The 23,770-nt window shown below is 34.0% G+C and overlaps 1 protein-coding gene and 1 non-coding gene across 2 annotated transcripts in view; one reads left to right on the plus strand and one right to left on the minus strand.

The window, feature by feature from the left end:
* Nucleotides 1–23,770, plus strand: part of LOC137920065 (SCP2 sterol-binding domain-containing protein 1-like) — a 66,479-nt gene that overhangs the window by 30,576 nt on the left and 12,133 nt on the right. The window lies entirely within an intron of this gene.
* TRNAL-UAG (transfer RNA leucine (anticodon UAG)) lies at nt 13,763–13,842 on the minus strand. The gene has a single exon. It is a non-coding gene; the product is annotated as a tRNA-Leu (tRNA).

Genomic DNA, 23,770 nt, shown 5'->3' on the forward strand with positions numbered 1-23,770 from the left:
TAGTATGTGTTTGTAATCTGTGTAACATAACTCCTGAAGATGCCCCGTGGAGAGGTGAAACACGTGTTGAGTGATTTAGCGGTGGTAGTTGTGTAATTTGCATTGTTTGCCGCATACGCATTTATCAGTGGGCTGGCGGGCGGTGCACTTTGTTGCACGACTACCACTGCATGTGCGGAAGTGGCTAAATATTCGTCCTTTTCTTACTTAGTAAATTAATAGATTTACCCGTAGAAAAATTAAAGTTAGTAGACACCTTTTTACCAAATAAACGGTGACAGTCAAAGTATCTATGTCGTGTTACCTGTAAATATTATTTAAAACTATTTATCGCTCACACAACATAACTAGTTTGCCTATAGTTAGTTAATATGTTAGGTACATGTACAAAAGATACAGATAAAATACTTTAATTCAACACAGAATCTTTTATCTGAACACTTCATTTTTTGAATCTATTTTATTCTTGACTCTACTACGCAAGATGTTATAGTCGTAAAGAAACCGACGAAAACTGCAAATGCCATATGAGCAACAATGTAATCCATGTAAATAAAAAAAAGGTTAGGAGTTAATAGAATAAAAGATGTCTTAATAAATAAACAGATGTACAAGCTGTGATGACATATATATGTGACGTTGTCGTTTACATTGTTCCTTATGAGAAGGATTAACATTGAATTAGAAATGATAATATTCGCAGAAGAAGCCAGATCGCATATATAGCTTGAAGAATTACTCGTCTGAAATGGTATAGAGTAAGGCTTATCTCTCTTGCAACTGATAGCTGTTGGAGCCGAAAAGTTCTACGGTACGGTATAGTGAATGTCTGAGAATGTAACTGAATTTGAACAGCAACCACACAATACCGGACATTGAGGAGGTTTTTAGGGGAGGCTTAAAGTTTGCAGAAGGCTTTTATCAACTGACATGAAAATAATGATATTTGCTATTGCATTTTTATTAAAAAAAAATTAAAAATTGGTCAACATTTTAAATGTAAAATAACCTAAAATATTAGCTAGTATCTCTCATCACAAAACACATTAACAAACAAAATAGTTTATATGAAGGGCGGGGAATCCCACGGTCGTAATCTGCCCTATCGTTTAGTAAAAACATTCGAAGTTTGAATGAAAACTCGAATGACAATTTTAAACCTTATTTCGATTGTAATAAAGTACTTTATATCATACAACTTATTCCGCAACTCCTGTTAAATCTAATAAGTATAATTGATACATTAACCTGATATCTTAATATTATTAGTATATTTCATTTGTGCGTGTGGTTTTATGTGTTTGTGAGATCGTAAATATGACGTGGCGAAGACACCTTTGTTACATACACACATAGACATTGTTTACACGTTAGTACAAATAGAGAGACGCGGACATAGATGATTTAATCTTTCCGGAACACTTCAAATATAATACTGGGGTCTTATAGCATCCTAACATCCTTAGTGAGGGAGATAGTAAAATAAATAGGTTTATTAACACACCATTTTAAGTTGGAGATAATGTTTTATGTGATGCTTTTATCAAATAAGACCATTTCTATTTGATATCTTGATTACTCGAACATTTCATCAATTACTTTTAACCACAGAGTGTTATATTTGGTAATGAACAGTGGTAGCCTAGCGACACAGGACTGACACTTGAGATCGTGTGTCACGGGTTTGATTCCTTTGTGCAGTAATTATATATATATATAGGTTGTCAAATATCTCCCTTCCGCCTTTTTGTCTTTTGAATTTCGCGGCTATGTACAAAGCGCTACAGAGCTCGTATCTGGCAATACTATACATAATTTGAAAGGTCTTGACATAACCTACAAAACTACGCTATGCATGATTAGTTTGGATATTGCGTTCAACGGTTATAGACGTGTAAACATGGAGTTCACAAACGCCGAAATTCGCGCTATTTTAAAGTTTTCCTTCGTTAAAGGCAAATCCGCTAGAGAAACGTTCCGTGAGATTAATGGTGTTTTGGGGGATGGTACTCTATCACTTCGAACCGCGGAGGAATGGTTTCGACGATTCAGAGCCGGCGACACCATGGATAAGCCAGCCGGCGGAAGACCTGTGATGACAAATACCGATCAAATCATGGACTACATCGAGTTAGACCGGCATGTGGCATCTCGTGACATCGCCCAGGAGATGGGAGTTAGTCACCAAACCATTTTAAACCATCTGCAGAAGGCTGGATACAAAAAAAAGCTTGATGTTTGGGTGCCGCATGATTTGACGCAAAAAAACCTTCTGGACCGAATCAACGCCTGCGATATGCTGCTGAAACGGAACGAACTCGACCCATTCTTGAAGCGGATGGTGACTGGCGACGAAAAATGGATCACATACGACAATATCAAGCGAAAACGGTCGTGGTCGAAGGCCGGTGAATCGTCCCAAACAGTGGCCAAGCCGGGATTGACGGCCAGGAAGGTTTTGCTGTGTGTTCGGTGGGATTGGAAGGGAATCCACTATGAGCTGCTCCCATATGGCCAGACGTTTAATTCTACCATCTACTGCGAACAACTGGACCGCTTGAAGCAGGCGATCGACCAGAAGCGTTCAGAATTGGCACACAGGAAGGGTGTAGTGTTCCACCAGGACAACGCCAGACCACACACTTCATTGATGACTCGTCAGAAGCTACGGGAGCTCGGATGGGAGGTTTTATCACATCCACCATATAGCCCGGACATAGCGCCAAGTGATTACCACCTGTTCCTGTCCATGGCGAACGCCCTTGGTGGTGTAAAGTTAAACTCAAAAGAGGTTTGTGAAAAGTGGCTGTCCGAGTTCTTCGCAAATAAGGAGGGGGGCTTCTACGAGGGAGGTATTATGAAGTTGCCGTCTAGATGGAAACAGATTATCGAACAAAATGGCGCATATTTGAACTAAATCCAATCACTGTAACACTTTTTATAAAGCATTGAATAAAGAGCAAAAAAGCGGAAGGGAGATATTTGACAACCTGTTATATAAAATATATAAATAAATATGTTATAGCGGAAAACGAAGAAGGCAGACCCCTCCGTCAGATGGGAAAAATAAATGTCAAGGAGGTAGAGAGAAAGTAATGATTATAGTTATAACTGGTGCATATACTTCAATAAATAAATAAATAAAATTTATTGATAACTTTCTACGTTTATGCCACTGTTGGACCTAGGCTTTTCCAAAATATTTCCAATGGTATTATCACCAAAAATTGACCAAATTTGGAAATTAATTAAATGGAAATCATGGTGGTAATTTAATTATAATTTTACTGAACCAGGTGACAGTAATATAATAGGTAATAATAGACTAACAGAACAAATGAACATACAAAATTGCATCGCGACATAAACTGTCCATATAAAAGGTATAAAAAAAAAACAAATAAAAATGTAAGGAGGTTTTAAATGATCCAGTCAGTCGACAACACCAGGTTTGAAAATTACAGGTTCGTGGGTTTGTAAAGTGTGTTCTGATGGTGTTCTGTAAAAATACATTTATGTGCGACGTATAAAACAAAGTAAAGAATGTATAAGTAAAGAGTTTAGTTGGCCAAACGTTTGTCGTACATTCCGGACGCAGGCTTACACTAAGTTCGGGCGGTCTCGCAAAGACGGCAAGCCTCTTGGGAAATTACCCGTCCTGCGCTCTCCTAATTCGTCCTTCCCGGGCCACGGTTTTCTTCAAAATGCGTCATATTAAATTTCGAAACTCTGAAGCCCTTTTCTTGAAAACGAAGATTTGTTAGCTATATATATATACATACAACTAAACTATGTTTCAACATCGATCTCTGTCTGGTATATATTATTTAATGTTTATTTAGAAAAAGATGAATAAATATTGGTAGATATAAAATCGTTTCATTTATATGTCTAACAAATTGAATTTGGCAGCGTACAAGACCCAGAGAGAACAGAATAGATGATTGTTAAAGCTTTGGTTTAAGTGTAAACCAAAAACAAAATATTTCGCTTGTATTGACACTTCGCTTCTCAATTAGAGTATTTAGCTAAACTAATATTACATTTAAATAGTATGTTATTTATTTAATAATTGGCAAAGTGGAAGGAAGGCAATCTAATGAACCCACTCCAAATAAACTAACTGATATTATTAAAACTGTCACTAAAAAGACAGTAAATGAATGCTCACATTCCACCAAAATCCAAGCTACATAGCAAGAGCAAGAGGCGACCATTGCCTTCATTATGATAGAAGAAGAAAGAGAATCCTTCATCAAGTTCAGCAGATCGGTGGCAAAAACTGTGATAAATAAAAATAGATAAGTAAAACAGGCAAGAGAAAATGTTTACTAGAGTGAAAATGTAAGAAATAACAATATTATAATCGTAATAATTTAAAGAACTGTGATATATGTATAAGAGGAAAATAAAAATAAAATCTGTGATATTGTAAATAGTAATTATACCTAACTGCAGTGATTGAAGATAGTTGAAAGGTTTAAAGAGCGGAAGAGAAAAATAGAATGAATTATGGAATGAAAGAGACAGAAAGATAGATATCGCGAGGAATGGAAAAAGAGAATAAAAATAATAATAGAAAGTGAAAAATTCAATATAGAAAATAATATCCCTGTTCCCACATAAATAGCCCCCCTATTTATAAACGAGAGGTCCAGGAGCGGCTTAACCTATAGTGCAGGGTGCAATGCACACGGGCACCGCCGTCTCAGGGGGCGCCGTGGCGCTCCCAGAGACAGCTAAGAGCATCGTCTTCATCTATTACGGTACAACATGGTTCGCCGCTTAGTTTCGTAACAGAGATGTGGTACAGGCATAGAAACAATGAATGTTATGCCATCATAAGAAGAAAGGTAATCGTAACTATTAACGTCAAAGTTAATAGTTATAGCCGCAGGGGGGAAGTCAGGCCTAGGGTTTCATTATGCCCCTGGAGAGGTCCCCAAAAACGGATGCCATAAAAAAGCTACATGGCTACGTATAGCGTATTGTACTTTAGAATTTAATTCCATATTCAAAATGCCTTTATTCAGGTATTTACATGCACTTTTGAATCGTAAATAATTTAAATTGTAACAAAAGAGTATATTAAGAAACGAGTAAGCTATCGACTCATAATGCTGATATGAATAACTAGCCAGAAATAACACAGTTGCACTTTTTAAATGAACTTCTACAATGTTTGGTGTATACATTGTAATATGCTATTTGCAAATAGGTCAACTAACAAAGTTTCACATATTGCTATCTAATATAATCTCTTGAATGCTATAATAAAATTTATTTAATAACCTATTTTAATTTTAGATTTAAATTGGAAAATGAAATGTCTGAGATATCTTGTGGAACTTTATTATATATGCGTACACTTGGATACATGAAAGTTTTGTTTGCTTTTGAAGACGAATTTTGGCGTTACGAGTTTATTTTTAAACGATTTTATTTAGTCCGACCCGTACGGAATTTGTTTTTATGGGTCAAAATTAGAAATTAAAATTTAAGCGCCTTTCCGTTGTCAGATTGATCTGAAATTTGGTACACACATTTAATTTAGATGACAATATAATATAATAAAATCAATAACATTATAAATCTAAGATGGCCGCCGCTACAGAATGGCGGATTACATATTTTTCCTTAATCCCCTCAATATCGGTCTCAAATGAAAGGGCTACACTAGTAAAACACGATGATTATGTCAAAATTTAAAATTCAAGATGGACGCCGTTCCAATATGGCGGATTAGGTACATATTTTTCCACAACCACCACAATATGGGTATCAAAAAACTGTTTAACTTAAAAGTTTTTTTAAAATGTATTTATTATTACTTGTATTTAACACGTGTCTGTCACCATTTTTTGTATAAGTAATTAATATTTTGGTATATAAATAAATTGTTATTAGATACGTGTTGAGAACCAATTTAATTTAAAAAAAAACCTCTCAGAAAAATCCTTAGTTTTTATGTTATAAATTATAAATAACCCTTACTATACTTTAATGTTAAATAAATAATTAATTAGAGTAACATTTATACTTCTACAGTTTCAATGCTATGGTTGTCTGGAAAAAAATTTCCTTGTGTGATAAGATCGCCCATTGTCATTTTTTGTTTACTGTTGCACAACTACGTATAAATTTTCTAATGTGTATAATAGAGGATAATAATTTAATTAAAATAAAAGAATCGAGCCGTATTAACTTCAGTTAACTGTCTTACTCTTTTATTCCAAAGACAACCAGGATGAGTTTGCGTACTAGTGTAAAGAGATGGAGGTTTCAGTAGACCAAATGAAGAATAGAAGTGAAGAATAGATATAAAATCCAAACATAGTAAGAAAACTATTGGGATAGTTCAAACACGACACTTATATAATGAGGTACTCGTATAATTGTGACTTTTATATTAAATTAAAAACTCAATATATTTAGTTTTATTAGTAAAAAATAAGAACAAATTATTACCGCGTGATAGAGCATTGTTTCTCCTCCTTATTTTTCTTCTTTTCAGTAGGTGGACTCGCATTGTGAGGCATTGGTGTCCCCCAAAGATCGCTACGATGATATCCTGCGCTGCCGCATTCAGCTACCTTTACCCCAACAGTATTATCCATACAATCGTAGCAGTAACTAATTAGTGAACAAACCCAATTTACGACCAAACTTGGATTTTTTCTTCTTGAGTTTTATTACTGTAAATAAATACATTTAAAAAACTTTTAAGTTAAACGATTTTTTGATACCCATATTGTGGTGGTTGTGGAAAAATATGTACCTAGACCGCCATATTGGAACGGCGTCCATCTTGAATTTTAAATTTTGACATAATTATCGTGTTTTACTAGTGTAGCCCTTTCATTTGATACCCATGTTGAGGGGGTTAAGGAAAAATATGAAATCCGCCATTTTGTATCGGCGGCCATCTTAGATTTATAATGTTATTGATTTTATTACATTGTATTGTCATCTAAATTAAATGTGTGTACCAAATTTCAGATCAATCTGACAACGGGAAGGTGCATAAATTTCAATTTCTAATTTCGACCCAAATAAATAAACAAATCCGTACGGGTCGAACTTAATAAAACCGTTTAAAAACGGTTAAAATACGAAAAAGAAGTCGCGTATTCCCTAAACGTGTATATCATGCAAGGTAAATATAGGTATAAAAGCCTTAAAGGAGTGAATATATAACTTATTCGCTGTCAATTAATGTACACCCTATCCAAAATAAATAGTTTCAGAAATAATAAATAGAGTAATGAAACTATAAGTAAGTGCGTTTTCATTATTTATATTTATTTTAAATAAAAATTAATTATTGTTTATTATATGTTCTTGTAGACGTTTTACCTGATGCATTAAGTAAAAGTATAAAAAAAATTAATGTAAAATATTTTATATTAAATGTATTGGTGTGTATTTACTTCGTTGAAACTGATATGAATGTACGTTTGTATATAACGTTCTATACCCATCTTATTAATAATGTGTCGTCTACCCACGCCATACAGCCTCATAGTTGCACCTCAAGAGCCTTTTATCTCCAACAACCATCAGTTGCACAGTTGTTTAATTCGTCACAATTTCTCCCACTATGCTAAACTTTAAAAATAAGTATGTTATATAAACAGAAGTTAGTGATAAAACATAATCAAAATTAAACTTGAAACGTTGTCGCATACGTAACAGTCAGTAACTTGACAAAGTGTTTGTTCAAACGACTGTGCCGAGTTGCCCGCAAGCAGAATAACCCGTGGCGAGTGGAGACAGGAAAATTTGTCCCTGTCCAAGTCAAGTCCGGTAAACTAACATACACGTCACGAGAAAGCTCTGTTGAACTTTATATCTTAGAACTTGATATTAATATATGTAAAGTTATTTAAAGAACACGTGTAATAAACTTAACAAAAGATTTAAATCCGTAGTACCAAATTTAATAACGATAATGTATTATTATAAAGAATAGATTATAATATATTACAGTATTATTCTTTAATTACCTCATTCAACCAAAGCTTCAGGAGCTGGAACAGCAAAAAGGAACAGCTTGTCCCATATCTAACGCCTGCATGGTCGTACGAGAAATGTTTCCAAGAAAAGTAAATGGTCATCACGTTGTCCAGATATGTCACTATCTGAATCTTATAAAATTCGAAAAAAGAATTGAAAAGCGTTAAAGAAACTGCGGCGATTCCAAAAGCTTAAACACTTAGATGTGTTTGAAAACAGTGTCATTTAAATAAAATTCAGTACACCTCTAGTACACCTCCTCGATATAATTTTCTAGAAATAAATTATATTACTTCCTTTGTTTAATAAATATATATATATGTATATATCAGCGGAGCAATTGTAGACAAGCAGTAGAGGACTGAGACTTTTATTTATTTATTTACTTTATTAGAGATAGACAGTAACCAAAGGCAGTAAGAGAGTACAAACTTAGAAGCTAAGAAATATAAAATTAATAACAGTTGTTACCTTATAACTATCTCACTGAGAACATTTAATGATTTATAGTCAAACAATGAAAAACATTACTAAACAGGGATCAAACACTTGCGATCATAGGTCGTGGGTTCACTTCCTGGGATACATTTTGATATAATTCATAATCTGTGCATTAATTATATAGGATTGCCACTTCTCATTGATAAGTTTCCAGATGATGGACAGCAGCGACCTCTACTTACCATAATACCACACTGCGATCCTACCCACTCACCAAGCGTTGCAATTATGGTATGTCCCCCATAATTATCTCTGGAGAAGCCTTATATCTAGGTACGTCAAAGAACAACATATATTTTCTTATATTATTTTCAAAATGAACTTTATTAAAGCTAGTCCTATACTGAATTTTGATACCAGATAGTTTGTCTTAGATATACAATAGTCTAAAGCATCCAACGTAGCACCTTCGTAAACTACTAGATTAGGCTTTATTGTAATTGCTCTACTAAATAAAAAATAATGACAAAAAGACGCGCTAAATCGCTGTCAGCTTTTAAAAAGATGTTCAAAAAGCACATCCTTGGCCTCTAAAATAGGATATTGTGTGGCGTTTGTTATTTATTCGTATTTATGTAATACCTTTTCAAGGACATTCACATTCACATATGTATATAAATATATATAAGTTTGTGTGTATAGTAATGTATGTATTAGTATATATTAAGTAACAAAAGGACCAATATTTAGCCACTTCCTCACATGCACCGCAAAACACAGAGTCTAGACTCTGTGTTTGGCACTAATCGGTGTAACATAACTCCTGAAGATGCCCCGTGGAGGGGTGAAACACGTGTTGAATGATTTGGCGGTGGTTGTTGTGTAATTCGCATTGTTTGCCGCATACGCATTTATCAACGGGCTGGAGGGCGGTGCACTTTGTTGCACGACTATGACTGCATGTGCGGAAGTGGCTAAATATTGGTCCTTTTCTTATTTAGAATGGACTTCCGCAAAATAACGCCTGATCCCATTAAACATTAGTATATACGTATATGTGCATATATGAGAAAGTGTATGTACAAGTGTATTATACTCTGATATGTGTAGTATATTTTGAAGTTTTTATTTTTTTATCATGTACACCCTAAACTGACCTATCCTTTATGTCTCTCACATCCCAAAAGTTGTCTATTACATCTCGCCTCTAGCGATAAGACCGCTTCTTTTACCTGTATATAAATTCTTTCTTTTTTTTTAGTTATTATCTATGTTATTTTCTAACATTTCCTTTTTGATATATTTTTATAGTTACCCGGTGTACTATAAAGTCTAAATAAATAAATAAATGACACCGTTGAGCCTAATCTGTGCTCTTTATAAATCAGGTCGCATATTAGGATCTTTCGTAACTAAAAGTTGAATGACGTATTATAGGTAAGCTTAATTTATTTGTTATACCTATTAAGCTATCCTAAATTAATGTAAATAAACATAAAAATACGTAATTTGTCTTTTTTGTATCATTCGACATCCACTATTAAATTTCAGACCGTTTTCAATAGATCCGAAGGTTGGCTATAAAAAACAGCGGTATGAGATAAAAACGGTTATTGTATATCTGTTATATTATTCTATTGTTTCTGTTTTAAATATATAAGAATTTGCTGAGGAAAGGTGTCAGTGAACAGGCGATATATCGCGCAGAACAGGTTGCTGAAGCTGTATGGTTCTGGAAACCACGTGCCGCCATGCGCAGCGAAGAATGTTCACCCGAAAGGTAGACAAACAACCTCGTTTATGTCGCAACGTCTAAACGGCTTTTCTTTTGATTGACACGTCAATACCTCACGCCATTTGATATAAATTTTCCAGGAAAAATAAATTATACCTTCTTGACGTCACAGTCTAGACTTCTTTTGTGATTTGAATATTAAAGTCACTTGTTTATTGTGAAAGCGGAAATGAAATACGAGGTAAACATTGTTTTGAATCGAATTGTTTTAAACTCATAAATATTTTAGAAGTTTATTCCTTGAAATCTTCCAGTAGTTCGAAAGGTTAAATAACACGCAATTGAATTATTCCGTAAGATTCGTAATTTAAATAATCTAATTATTATTTTATTTACACAACATAATAATTATATGAGATACACAGGTTACTGTTGATAGGTGTATAAGCTTTACATGTGTACATTACCCGGCGATAAATATTGCACTTCGACCTTTTGAACGAGACAATCGGCTAATTTCGGCTCCGTAGAGCGTTATCTCTGTCGCACGAAATACAACGACTGACAAAACGTCACATATGAGTGTGGAAATTAGTCGAAATATCTTAACATAATTATCAAAAGAAGCAAATGATACTTGTTGTAACAGCTCCTTATAGATACCGGACTGTTTGTATTTCGTGCGACAGAGATAACGCTCTACGAAAGTGAAATTAGTCGACTGTCTCTTTTCAAAGTTCGATGAAAAATAAAAAATATATATCGCCGGGTACTGTAGCTCCTTTTTCAGCAAAAAAAAAAGCCTTGGCCCCTATATATGACAAGAGGCATAGACCTGCTGAAACAGTCATGAAGTTAAACTCGTTGAGCACATGAAGCTTTGTTTGCAATAATTTATTTAAAAAACAATATTATACTCTACTAGCTGATCCCGCAAACGTTGTTTTGCAAAAAAAATTGATATTTTAATTTACAAATAAAAAATAAGGGTTGATCGTAGAGGGGTGAAAATTTATGGTTGTATGTATTCTTGTATGCTGTATCATAAAAAAATAAAAACAAAAAAATTCGTTAAAAAAATAAAAAAAAATTTTTAGTGTGAACAATCTTTATCACTTAGAGGTATAGAAAATAGATAGTAGCCGATTCTCAGACCTACTGAATACGTATATTAAATTTGGTAAAAATCAGTCAAGCCGTTTCTGAGGAGTTCAAGTTCGAACACTGTGACACGAGAATTTTATATATTAGTTTATGATATAAATGTTTACATTCTTTCTCTCTTTTATTTATCAGAAATCCTTCAATCTTCAATATCTCATAATTGATTGTCATATTATCAAAAGTTTCATTATCGTCTAGAGCTTTGAGTCGAGTCTTGGTGTATCTCAGTCTAAACAGTACGCAAACAAACAGGTTTATATCTATTCCCCGGCCTCATTACTCTGACAGTGTCGGTATGTCACTTCCCCTGTTAATCGTATAACACAGGGTGTAACAAACTCGAGTTAATTTGACGCGAAACCTGTCGTCTGGGAGATAAAACATTCACAAGTTTAACCCGAAATAATGTCACTTTAACATTACTAATTAGTTAGAAGGTATCATGTTTCACGTATTTCTTAGCAACATCTTCATATGTAACTATATAGTTGTAAGGAAAGTAGGAATTAGGAATTAACATAAATATAGAAATAAGTAATATCATATAAGCATAGACTAAGCAAAATACATTGTTAATAGAATAAGAGATAACTAGTATTGTACAAATAAGAATAGATATTATATAAGCGTAAAATAATAATAAATAATATATGTAAGATAGTAAGAAAATGTATAACTTTAAGAATTCAATTGTAACAGAGCCGACGGTGGGGGGTTTTAGTCAGTAAAAATCTGACACTGCCTGGGCCCTCCATTCCCAGGCGTACATTTGAGGATCCCCCCCCCCCCTAGAAATTGTTATTTAGAAATTTAGGCTCTGACTAGTTAGAAAATTGTGTAATTAAAAAAAATAAAAACTATAGAGTTGTTAGTCTATTTGTTTATTATCATAACAGAGACGAATTAAAAAAATTGCAAATTAATGTCGGTATTCTACTTTTCAGGCATTAGGCACCCACGCAATGGACATGCAACCTTAAACCACACACCACAACCTACGATGTCGGTCCACTTAGTGGTTGGCCTAGCGACATCGCAACTTTTCAGCCCCAACAGCCATCAGTCATCCGCCACGCCCAGTTCCACTTTAGACAAGGTATTCTTCGAGCTACATCAATAATCTTCGTTCTTCTGAGGATCTCTTCTCGAAACTCCGAGCATAATCTTCTCCATTGCTCTCTGGATAATCTTGAACCTTATTCGCAAGATCACGTCTCAGATCCGTATGTAACCGGCAATACATATCCGTCAAAGACCTTCGTCTTCAAACGTTGCGGTATTTTGGACTAGTAAAGGTTTAGAAGCTTCTTCAACGCTGCCCATCCTAGTTGGATTCGGCACGTGGTCTCTTACTCGAAGCTGGACTAGCCAAGCTGGACGATTTATTCCAGGTATAGTGAGTCGTTTATAACTTCAAACATAGTTCCTTCGACAACTTAAATAAGTAAGTCATATCGGCGTTACCGTGTCAATAATTCAATGTTAAAGGTTGATGAATTTGTTGATATCTTTCATGAATATACATACTTAGTCTTGCCTTAAATGTTGTTGCAAAGAAAAACAACATTTTTTTATTGTAAGTTATGTTTTAGGGGCTTGAAATGATCATGGTGTTTGGTATCATCATAGCAAATTACCGTTATAATTTTAAGTCCATTAAACAGTCTGTAAGGCAGAGAATTTTCCTATAGAACGAGTGCTTGCTGCTATTGATAACTGATCTCAACGTCTAAAAGAATATGCAGCTAATAGAGACCACTTGGAACAAACTTTAAATATATTTAATGTTATTTTAATGTATTAAATTGAAACATTGTTATATAATAATAATATTAAATAGTGCGGAATATCATAAAATGTTGTTTATTGTAGCAATATGTATATATGTGTATATATATAAGTGTGTGTGCGTGTGTGGCAGCCCATGTCATCTAAGAGCTCTAATTTCCTAACAGGTAAATGAAAATCTAATTTGGAAATCTATGGGAAAGACTTAGGTCCAACAGTGGACGTCCTGTTTGAAATGACGATCAGTTCTAAAAGCATAGATTAAATTCAACAATGTTTTGCTATAAAAAACAATGTAGAGAAGTGGAACACTTAGAATTAAGTGACACGTGTGCTATATGTATAAAAGTTGCGATGCTGTAATATAAGAGTAATTTTGGCGATTAAAGTAATCAATTGGAACTTGTATGTATTTTTGTTTTTCTAGAAGTTTCTTACTTTGTTTACTTAAGTTGTCTTAAACTCTACCTATCTCTACGGTGTGTTAAGACGGTAAGAAAATCTTGTTTGCAATTATTCACGAAATATTTGTGGATTTCATATTATATACATATTGTTAATATTAAGTAAGAAAATTGTGTGAATAAGAAAAACTAATTTTGAATTTAAAAAATCATTTGACAGCGGTGGGATTCGAACCCACGCCCTTTCGGACTGGTGCCTAAAACCAGCGCCTTAGACCGCTCGGCCACGCTGCCTTTGTTTCACATTACTAATTTTCCATCTATTTTACATATATTAAGCCTTCACTTATATTTTTAATTGTATTTTTAAAGTGATCACTTTAAAATATATACAGTAATTAATACAGTAATCTATTTTTTCTTTTGTAATATTAGACCAACAGCCTCTGACAGTACAAAGGATTAATTTTAATAAGTAGTAACATGAATTTTAAATACGCTTTTTCTTACTAAATATATATATAAATATATATATATATATATACATACATATATATTATATGTATATATATATTGTATACATGCATATATATGATTGCTTAAAATAGGGTGATATTATGATTTTTATAGTTAATTTTTTAATTGTTTTTTTAGGATATACTATATATGTTTTTTAACAAAATTATTAGATGCAAAAACAGCTTGTATCTTTACTTCATTGGTTTACATACTAAAAAGTTCTAACTATCAAACTCATGACGATATCTCTAGAACTATAAGGATTAGTGACTTGAAATTAGGAAAGAATCTTCCTTTCACCGAGAAAAGGTTAACTAAAAACTGATTCTACGAATATGTAATATATATAAACTCTTGGCAGTATTAAACTTGGCGACAATTTTTTTTAGTTTTCATGGAACCATAGAGAATGATTGCGATTTTTCTACGAAATTGAATTAACGATAAGGAGATCCGGAAACGGAAGAATGTACCCGACAGTAAACAGGCACATTGTGCGCAGAACTAATGTCCGCAGGGGTCCTAAAAGTTCTAGACTGGAATCCACAGAACAGCACTTGCATAGTATGTTCCTTCATAAGGTGACGACAAGATGACACTGGATAACGACATCTTTCTACGGATCCTATTGTAAATTAAGCCATCTATATCTAGTTAACGTCATACTAGAGTTGAAAAAAATTCTATTTTATCTCTCTCGAAGTCTATCTTATCAATTCTTATAATATATAAAGTCTTTGTGTACCTTTTAAAATACCCGCAAAGATATATCTGTAATGGTTAAATACTGTTTACCTGTTGGCATTTATAGTATTATCAGGTTTTAGTTGGATGAGCATTGAAAACGCTTAGTCTAGATCAGTGATTCCCAAAGTGGTCTATATTGACCTCTAGGGGTCTATGATAACCTGCAAGGGGTCTATGTCAGCGAAAAAAAATTTGGGGGTCCATGAAATGAAAATGGGGGTCCACGATAGTGGATCTTAACACATACACTAATAGTACCTATTTACTTACATCATACTATCTTATAATATCAAAACATTTACATTAGTTAAAATTATTAAAGTACCTATAAAGTAAAAAAATTATTAAGAATTAAAATTGTGTAAGTTGTAGGATGTTGGTATAATAGATTGGTTTAGTTGGTATAGTAGATACAAAATTTTATTTTGAGTAGTTTTGGTTTTAATTCAATTAATAAATGTATAAATTAACATGTGTTTTTACTTTGAGTTTTTAACACTAAACTTCACTACAATTAGAAATTTACAGGAAATCAATATCAGGTAAGTAGGGGGTCTAACCCAACACGGAAAAACATAGCAAGGGGTCTACGACACAAAAAAGTTTGGGGAACTCTGGTCTAGATCTAATTTTAATAAGCAAGCTCGAAAGGCTCTTTCAAGAACCTAGGCTCTGGACGTTATTATTATTTATTTCACAGGATTATAAGGCATCTATACCCTCAGGCGAGCGCCCCATGGTTGGACGGGATATGAAGACCCCATGAGAGGACCTCGACTTAGGCTATCATTCTTTTATCATCATAGTAAATAGAGACAAAAGAGATCGTGGACTAAACGCCCTTTTCACCGAAGCGTAAGGCAGTTACAAGTATAATATAACAAATATAAATATAACTTACGCGTAAGAGAGGGTATAATAAAAATAGCCCACGTGCTCGGTCACGAGGCTTTGAGTGGTAGTGGGGGAGGAGGTGGCATATAAATAACAAAGCGGCGACGGACTGACTTTTTAGTTTACTAGCTCGCGGATTTCGGATCCGCGAGCCCTGAGTCCGATGAAGCTGTAAAAGCCAAAACGGCTAACAGCACCCATCCACTTTCGAATATAGCCATAGCTAGTAGGACTGAGCTCACTCTGTGTTTGGCACTAATCGGTGTAACATAACTCCTGAAGATGCCCCGTGGAGGGGTGAAAGGCGTGTTGAGTGATTTAATGGTGGCAGTTGTGTAATTCGCATTGTTTGCCGCACGCGCATTTATCAGCGAGTTTTGTTGCACAACTACCACTGCATGTGCGGAAGTGGCTAAATATTGGTCCTTTTCTTACTTAGGATGTACTTCTGCAAAATAATGCCTGATTCCATTAAATAGCAGTTACAAGTGGCTGGTCATAAGGACCCCAAAGAGCGGACCTCAGCTAGAGCTGTCACTCTTTTATCATTATTACAATAAGTAGCGCCCGTCAAAACTCGCGACGGCTCTTTTTCCCACTACCCCTCCCTCGCCTCGCTTTTCTAAGGCGCAGTACAGCGGTTATGGTAGCACTACGTATTATACTACCTGTTAATGTCCAACAGATAGTATAATACGTATCATCGTCGCGATCGCTTGCTATAATTGGATTTTTGGAAAACGATTTCTTTATTGTTATTAGATTCTATGTTCCACAGACATTTGCGTCAGCGCTTTTGTTTTACATGTATGTTAAATGTTTATAATGTGTTTTTACCCACGTTTTTGCATGTTACAATGTTTAAGTAAAAATTACGTATCTATACGTTAAATGTTTATAAATTTGTTTTTGCTCACCTTTTTGCATGTTGCAGTAAAAAGTATGTATCTTAATTTATTTTAACGACGCCTTAACAATGTCCAGATTTTAAAATACAATTCGAGAGATCACTTCCTCCTCCCAACTCCTTATTGCCATCCTCAGATTGTGCGCCAGTATCCGTGCAGCGGTTGCGGTGTTCAGATCGATGAATCTTGCGATCGCATCTTGAGTCTCGTCCGTGTATACACGCATGAGTTCGTGTGACGTGATATCGCTACCACCGCATGATGGACACTGTTATACAGCCTGATAGTGTCTGTTGTTCGACGATGACTGCCTCGCTCTTTAGCCCCTGAGCCTCGTGGATGAGAAGCGTCCTTGAACCTGTCTCTGTACCTGAAACTAATGTGAACATGTGTATCGAGTTAGGTGTTAGATACAGGATGTTTCTCTATTTTGAGATATTCTCCCTAGAATTAGGACGCCCAATACTACGAAAACGATTGCATCTATCTAGTTTGATCATTTTATTTCAACATAATATTTATTATAGATTAAATAAAGCAATTACATACATTATTTTATTTTGAATATAGTAATTTTCATACCAATATCATTTACTTCGCTGAATTTTATAACATATTATTTTACTTTTATTATTTATTTACATTTACATTTGTTATTTTCTGATAATTTACTAAATATATTTTATAATAAATATTAGTAATTTAATTACGAAGGTAATATAAACACAATAAATATTTTTTGTATATCATTACGTGTTGTTCATGTCAAATGACGTCACCAAAATGGCGGACGCTTCTAATCTGCAGTGTAATCTTTTTTTTTGAAACTTAATCAAATAATTCCATTTGGACAAACAGACTGAGAGCGATCGTAAACACGACAATGTATTAATACACCGACTTCCTCTTGTATTTTAATTCCATCATTGTACCAACAAATTGCCGATGCTACAAAATTATATTTATATCTGTTATCTCCATTTCTATTCAAATTTCAACTTTACTCCATTGTAACAGGAGCTATAAGTTTTATGTGCAATGTAAACGTAAGTATGCGGTGAATGTAGCTTATTTGACCAGTCCTAAGCAAACGTATGGCACTTTCTTGAGACGCATTTAACATGTTTCCAATAAAAAAGTTGTTTGGAATACGTAATGGAGTTTCTTGTTTTTCTTTTCGGAAGTCACAGTGTTGTACTTTTAAATTGCATACATACGACTTTGAATCTTAATTTTATAACGCAAAGATCGGTATTTGCTTGAAATATTCCGTAACAATTTTTGTAACGTACATATGAATTTATTATCATATAAAAGAGCAACAGAAACTGACATTGAAATTTGTTAATGAAATGCTGTATGTATGATAAATGCTAGATATAAAAAAATCTTTCATATGCTGTCTGTCCGTAGCAAAATAGGTCTAAATTTTCCTGTAGAATATGCGGAATGTACAATAATGTTATCACTAAATATCCTAGTCTTGACATCTTTCGTACATCAAGTTCCAAAGAGGAGTATTAACACATTTGTCAGATGTACAACAGGTGGCACAAAAGTAATGTCATAATGTGAACATGTTTTACTTTTAAAAAATAACGCTAAATGTTACTGCGTCTTGAAGTTTATACAGTAAATATATGTAGAATTACTTTTCAAGTAGCAATAAAGTATATCTGTGTAGTTTGTAAAAATAGAGGTACGTTTACATTATGACATTACTTTTGCACTACCTTTTAAATATAGTCACACAGTCCATAAGTTTTGTATTAAAAAAACTCTCTATGATAAATTTAAATCGTCATAATATTGAAGGCAAATATAAAGAAATAAAAAGCTGTTGACTTGCGATCTATGGCAGCCGCAATAAAGCAAAATCATATACAATTCACTTAATAGATATTTAGTATTGAAAAATGATATTAATTTTGTTTTATTTTGTAACATATATGGTGTACTTGTATAGTTATTAGATCTTAAGCTATTATTCTTATTCGCTGTTGTATAGGAGTATCGTAAATATTATTAATGTTGTAAATACTTTAAATAAGTAGGCGCATTATAATTCTCAATTTTGTAGCGCTTAATTATTCCATTTTATACATCTGACTGCAGTTCTTGCATTATTGAAAATCTTTATAACAATTATATTTATTTCACGAAGAATACAAATTTCAGTTAACTCTGGTACATCATCAAAAGTATTTATTGGATAAAGAAGTTCTTTAATGTAACATTATTATCGTGTTAGTGTTCTTCTTCTATTTAAATTATTGTAGAAAAACAAACACTGGCTGAATATACAAAAGGGCGTTGCATTTATCAATGACCAAGAAAAATACACAGCATTTTGTATTTCGAAACTCACATAAGCGACGATTCTTTAAACGTACGACGTATCACTTACATACTAGAAATTTAATATTATGTCAGATAACCAGGAGCTAGAAACATCGTCGTCAATGCCCGCTTTAGTATATAATAAATAAAATATATTTTATTATTGCCACCACAATATTTCTCTTTATTATTAATAACAGAAGACTTTTATATTTTATAAATCTTATTTACATACCATCTATGAATTTTCCAACCCTTCTTAACCATATTAATGAGATATATCTATATAACCGAATATATCTATAATACCAAAAATTTAGTATTTATTGTCACACATCTTGTAAATAACCTAGAAAAGCCTGTCATATTTAGTTCCCATCATATTTGAAAATAAAAGATTGCTATCTACTTATGACAGGCGCCTAAGTACTCTTTATATTGCGGACCACTATGGCCACAATACTTTTAATGTAAACCATTCTTGCGCGTTCAACCCGCTAGTCGCGTGTATTTCATAGAGGTGGGATCAAATACGTGCTCTGTCGGTAACTCAATTCAGCCCTCTAATCGTGTACAGAAACGCCTGTAATTTTTTTGTTTTCGTAATTGAAAAATCTTGCTATCTACTTATAACAGGCGCCTAAGTAGCGTTCACTCTATGTATTGCGCGCCACTATGACCACAATACTTTAATGTAAATCATCCATGCGCGTTCGACCCCCCAGTCGCGTGTATTTTATCGAAGGGGGATCAAATACGTGCTCTGTCGGCAACTCAATTCAGCCCCCTAATCGTGTACAGAAACGCCTGTCATTTTGTTCCTTTTCTTAATTTAATAAACCATTGCTATATATGTATGACAGGCGTTAAGGAAGTAGCTTTTAGGCTCCGTTTTGCTAGCCACTATGGCCACAATACTTTTAATGTAAATCATCCTTGCGCGTTCGACCCGCTAGTCGCGTGTATTTCATCGAAGAAGGATCAAATACGTGCTCTGTCGGTAACTGAATTCAGCCCGCTAATCGCGTACAGAAAAGCCTGTCATTTTTTGTTTTCGTGATTTAAAAAATATTGCTATGTATTTATGACAGGCGCTTAAGTTTATTTATTATTTAGTTCATCATTATAATGATAGAACGTCCACTACTGTGGATATGCCTCTATAAAACGGATTGGCAAGTGGAGCAGTGGACAGATCACATATCGCGCAAAACAGATGTTCGCTAAAGCCTTAAGTGGATACCACAGATTATATCGTAGTAAGCCGGCAAGAACATACGACCTTGTTAAAGTCATCGGGAAACACTCGATACAGGACTTTTTCAACCAGTCCTATTGCAAATCTATCAGAGGAACCTTCGGTTGAAATAATTCAGTTGATATTGACAAAACAGACATATATATGTAAGTATATAAACGATGAAAAAATGCAATCAAAAATATTACCATTACGACTATCCATCACCTGTAATCCGTGGCGCAAAACCAATAATATCTATGGGAAAAAATTACATGGGGTTCTCTGCCCTGCTTATAAATTCATCGGAGCGCCGGATCGCGAACTCGATTTTTATCTGATTATTCGATTTTGATTGATGTAACCGACGTTGACAAATAGACGCAACGATATAGGAGGGACTATGAGATTTGAAATTACTTTTACTGATTTTTATTTTTCGATTTTTTTTAAATCGGAACATGGCAACTAACACAGGAGATAGATATTTTATTTTAAGCTATAGTTTACATTATTTAATGAATAAAATTATTTGTTATTTTAAATATTAGGGCACCGGAAAGTGATGTCGTTTCTGTCAACATATTTTACAAAAAAAAACGATTGATTATTATTCACGCTCTGGCGTTGAAAATTTATATAATAGATGGCAAAAGGTTATAGATAACGGAGGTGAATACACCTATTCCCCGATTTACACAGTAGATACGTTCCTGAGAAAAACGCGTAAATCAAAAATTAAACATTTTCAAGTTAAAACCGTGTAAATCGAAAAACTTGCAGAAAATGCATGATTTTGCTATTTAACAGTTGTCATATTTTTCAATATTTTTAGGTGTACACAGAAATAAGAAAAATATATTGACAAGTTAAAATATTTAATATATTACGGAAACCCTTTTTTTATTTAATTACAATACATTAAAGAGAAGAACAAAAAAGGAATTACTCTCATTCTTTTTTTCGGAATCGAAGGTTCGAATTCACTTTCATCACTCGAAGCTATTTGTGCCGATTAGATGTTTGAAGCAGAAATATTTACATTATGAGGGACGGTTATAAAATCGGTTATTAAAACAAAAAAAAAAACTTATTTGGAAAACCGTGTAAAAGAGAAAACGTGTAAAACTAGTACCGTATAAATCTGTTAAACAAAACTTGTTAAAAATGTAGTCGTGTGAATTTAATTTAAGAAAGCGACATTACTTTCTGGTCCCCCAAATATCTAGTAGAGTAAGTTTTAATTTTTTTTTTTAAATTTACTTTGATGTTTTGTTATTAATATAAGAGTCGCCTTAAGCGACATATACCTCCTCCGTCTTATTCCAGAGTTGACCATGACCATAAAAATTCATGACGTCATCATTTGGCCTTGACTCTTTATCTTTTGTTATAAAAGAATCAAGTTTGTACTAATTTGTATCCACCATCTTGTTCCTTTTGTATGTGACCCATTTACCTCCACATTAATTTTAGTAAATGTTTAACAACATCTTTGGCTTTCGTTCTTTTACGTATCAATAGATATTTACTTTGCCTTGTATTTTGACATTGAGAAATCATCTTTCGATACTTCTTTTACAAGACCTGATTTTAATATAAGGTGATGACTTATATATATATATACTTACGACGGGTCGGTACAGGGGAAGAAGGCACAAGGCACAAGAGAGCAATAGAGAGGGCTATACTCTGCGTTTTTTCTACAAATCTTAGATGAGAGAGGTGTTTGTCATAGATCTTTATTCGAATTCTTTCCAAGTTTAACGTTCTAAAGATAAATTTTATGACTATTCTATTCTATAGCGATATGAAAGTGACTATGAGATATGAAATTACTTTTACTAGTTTTTTTAATTCGAATGTTTTACATAGGAAGATAGATATTATAAAAGCAAATAAAGTTAATCATAAATGCTTTTCAATTTATATTATTTTTTAACCTTCAAGAATAAAATATTTTTTTTACGTAAGAAAAGGACCAATATTTAGCCACTTCCGCACATGCAGTAGGGCCAAACACAGAGTGATCCTAATGGCACTTATCTGTGTAACATAACTCCTGAAGATGCCCCGTGGAGGTATGAAACACGTGTTGAGTGGTTTAACGGTGGCAGTTGTGTAATTTGCCGCATACACATTTATCAGCGGGCTGGCGGGCGGTGCACTTTGTTGCATGACTACCACTGCATTTGCGGAAATGGCTAAATATTGGTCCTTTTCTTACTTAGGATGGACTTCCGCAAGGTAACGCCTGATTCAATTAAATATATACATTTAAATTTCATTGTATTGTAAATATATTTACATTTCATTGTTGTATTGGTCAGTGTGTGTTTCCGATGATAAATTATAGCCTAGAGACGTGGTCGTTTACGATGAACATTATAAAAACACTAGGCCACGTACCACCGTGTAATGGAAAAGGCTATTCTCGGGCCTTCCCCGTGTGATCAAATCAAAAGATCCACAGAAGGACTAAGGCTTACTCGTTTGAAATGGCAGTAGGCGGGGTTTCTCATTTGAAGTGGCGTCTACCGTCAAACAGTTAACTACAAGCTGGTAAACAAGGTGTAGGTAGTAAATATATTAACATATACTAAGCGCTTGCACATCTCTGCCAGTATAGACCATGTACAAGGCCTCACAATTACTTTTGTGCACCTAAAAAAAAATTATATTTAAATAAAGAATTAAAATTCAAAAACTGATACACTACCCGCTCGCCCCACGAATCTCAGTTGAAATAAATATGATAATTTATGTATTAATAGGAATTACACGGCCGCGCTACCGCTGCACCGCACCAAGTAAATAAGAACAAAATATCTGGCAATAATTAAATTGCGATTATTCCGCGGTCCGATTCACGAGCGGTAGCGATAAACGAATTCAAAGCAAATTATATTTTTTATTTATTTTTTATCAATTAAAGAGAGTCATAACCTTTACGAGATTGAATCGGAATTCACGAACTAATTAACATTGCTAAATGTATTGCAAAGTTGTAATGGTCAGTGCACATATCGCCCAGAAAAGATGGATGGATGTTCTGGGACGAAGACCACGGATCGAAAAGCTCAACGATAGACATCCACTCACTCCACTTGCAATGTTGTAAGTGTCTGCAGCGTGTGTGACGTGACGCTTGGATTGTTGAAACCCTGCTACGGAATCAGTGAGGAAGTTTCTAGGACGTTTATTCATGATCATTGATGGAGGTGCGAGGGGAATAGGAGCAGAGGTTGTCTCAAAGTCTTTAAGCAAGCTTTGAAAAATTCTTGGACTGTTAAGATTTTGAGGTCGTTATAAAGCGCGCTACAAAATTAGAAACGTTAGTATATTTATACACCCTTCTCTGTCGAATACATCTTCCGTCGCCTCACACAGATGACGCGTGGGATTGGTTGTAAAGCAGGAATTGTAATCTGTTGTGTAATTAAAGTTAGTTTTGGGATTTATGAACATATTTTTAAAAATTTCTGATTTTGGCAAATAAAGTTCATTCTACTGTCGGCATTTGAATTTCACTTTCAACTTCAAGAGACAGTATCTTTAAGAACATTCTAGAAAAACA

Source organism: Battus philenor, unplaced genomic scaffold (assembly GCF_028537555.1).
Source record: "Battus philenor isolate CCGP_79_NKW_IND1 unplaced genomic scaffold, ilBatPhil1.0.hap1 SCAF_17, whole genome shotgun sequence".
Taxonomy (NCBI): domain Eukaryota; kingdom Metazoa; phylum Arthropoda; class Insecta; order Lepidoptera; family Papilionidae; genus Battus; species Battus philenor.